The sequence below is a fragment of the Schistocerca piceifrons genome, unplaced genomic scaffold (genome assembly GCF_021461385.2).
Source record: "Schistocerca piceifrons isolate TAMUIC-IGC-003096 unplaced genomic scaffold, iqSchPice1.1 HiC_scaffold_1297, whole genome shotgun sequence".
Taxonomy (NCBI): domain Eukaryota; kingdom Metazoa; phylum Arthropoda; class Insecta; order Orthoptera; family Acrididae; genus Schistocerca; species Schistocerca piceifrons.
Genome location: NW_025727121.1, coordinates 62,501 through 65,000, shown reverse-complemented (window position 1 = coordinate 65,000; position 2,500 = coordinate 62,501). Strand labels below are relative to the sequence as shown.

Below are 2,500 nucleotides of genomic sequence, written 5' to 3'. Positions count from 1 at the left end.
GTTTCACCTTAATGCGGCTTGTACTGAGACATGCATGGCTTAATCTTTGAGACAAGCATATGACTACTGGCAGGATCAACCAGGGAGCTGCGTCAACTAGAGCTGAGCAGCCGGCCGCCCGGGAGTGTGTCCCGGGGGCCCGCGCGAACACGCAAGCGTCCGCTCAATCATTCTGCAAACAGGAGGAGGCTGAGCTCCCCTGCACAATACACCTCGAAACCCTCTCAGGTCCCGGCGGCGCGCAGCGCCGTCCCAAGTACTTGGTCGGGTTCGAGAGAGGCGCAATCGCCCGGAGTTAGGCGAGTAGACGCTTTCGGTGCGACCACCCGTGCTCCCAACTGAGCTTGCCGCTGCCGACAGAGGCCCGGGAGCGTGCTGTCGTGGCATTGCCGGCGGGAGACAACACGCGCCACCTACGGTGACCGGCAGCTCCAACGCCAGCGCCACAGAAGGACAAAAGCCCCACTTGGGTGCCGAAGCGAACTCTCCCAGCACAGCGCACGCGCCAACACATCCGCACAGCTGCGATACAAACCACCAGCGAGAACCGCTGGGGCGACCGAGCAGCAGACGGCGTCGCGGCGCCGAGCGCCGGGCGGCGGCGCATCCTCAACGCACACAGTCCTCAATCGGACCAGCACACTGAAGATGTCCACCGCGCTTCGCACCGGGCCCGCGAGGACCTACTTTGGCCGCACGGCGCCGCGCGCAGGGTGCGCCGGCGCGCAGCTGCGACGCCTGCCGCGTCCGTCGGCCGGCGCGCCTGCCACTGGCCGCCCCCACCAGCCGGCTGTAGCGCGTGCGCCCACGCACCGCGCGGCCAGCACGCCGGGAGGCGCCCCCTCACCGGCCGGGGACGGTCCCACCCAGCCACCGCCGCGTATCGCTTCACACCCAGATGCCGTTCAGTTTCGTCGGCATGGTGGGTATCGCTGGAACAACCGGTTAGTACCTCAACCTATCGTCGCCATCACCGATTCACCCCTAGCGAGAACAACCGCACCACAACAGGTTACCATTTGTTCATTTGCGTAACTTCACCAGAAAACGCAGGCGTCCATCGCCATTTGCAACTTCAACGATTATTGCATGCCTGTGTCAGGTGTCACGCCACACTACGTCTGCCCACATACACGCAACAAAATGTGCACGCCTAGACAATACGTGGAAGGTGGCCCCCGTACGTATGCGATGTCCATTGCTCGAACGACTGTCAACCGGCCTCTGTAGCATGTCGCAGATATGGAACGCGGTGCACCATGCCATCACGGTGTGTGAGGAGAGACGACTAGGTCCGAATACATCAACAGACAGCTCATGCTGATCGCCATCCACGGCGTCCGTTCCTCCCACACGTCTCTATGGCGTACCACACTGCAATCCAGCTCTCATAGGGAGACGACACGTAGCTGCGTGCACAATATTTGCACTGTATGGTCCGCCGTTTTTGGGCGCAGTCGTTGTGCGGTCACACATGTGCCACGATGTATCATTCAGTACATAAGGACGAATGTGCAGTACAGATTGTGGTTCACGCGTACGACATCAGCGGACAGTTGACACAGGCCGCACCACAACGTAGCCTGAGTACGTCGCATGCGAAGGGCATTGAACATGCAAACTTCTCACCAACCAGCTTGCGAAGGCAGGGGGCAAGGTGGGGACGTGGGGAGGGGCGGCATGTACGTCCTGCTGCCATCCACATTACAGTGTACAGCAGGAGCATGTGGAAAGTGAGCAAGACTTGCAAGGTGTTTAACATGAAGCGATACACAGGGGTGCGGGCAGTGCGAGTAGCGAACTATATTGCGAGGGTTGCGGGTGGGCAACACTACAGTAATTGAACGAGTCGTATAACAATTACAGAGCAGGTTTAGGCGACAACGTGGGTTACGTTAAGGCGACAACATGGGTTAGGTTAAGGCACAACATGGGTTAGGTTAAGGCACAACATGGGTTAGGTTAAGGCACAACATGGGTTAGGTTAAGGCACAACATGGGTTAGGTTAAGGCACAACATGGGTTAGGTTAAGGCACAACATGGGTTAGGTTAAGGCACAACATGGGTTAGGTTAAGGCACAACATGGGTTAGGTTGAGGCACAACATGGGTTAGGTTAAGGCACAACATGGGTTAGGTTGAGGCACAACATGGGTTAGGTTGAGGCACAACATGGGTTAGGTTGAGGCACAACATGGGTTAGGTTAAGGTACAACATGGGTTAGGTTAAGGTACAACATGGGTTAGGTTAAGGTACAACATGGGTTAGGTTAAGGTACAACATGGGTTAGGTTAAGGTACAACATGGGTTAGGTTAAGGTACAACATAGGTTAGGTTAAGGTACAACATAGGTTAGGTTAAGGTACAACATAGGTTAGGTTAAGGTACAACATAGGTTAGGTTAAGGTACAACATAGGTTAGGTTAAGGTACAACATAGGTTAGGTTAAGGTACAACATAGGTTAGGTTAAGGTACAACATAGGTTAGGTTAGGTTAGG

At 56.0% G+C, this 2,500-nt stretch overlaps 1 non-coding gene across 1 annotated transcript in view; it reads right to left on the bottom strand.

Moving 5' to 3' along the window:
• The window catches only part of LOC124731638, a 1,909-nt gene extending 1,823 nt beyond the window's left edge, over positions 1–86 (bottom strand). Inside the window, exon 1 of the ribosomal RNA XR_007008389.1 lies at positions 1–86. This exon is cut by the window's left edge and continues 1,823 nt beyond it. This is a non-coding gene — a ribosomal RNA (small subunit ribosomal RNA).
• Between the last annotated feature and the right edge of the window lie 2,414 nt (positions 87–2,500).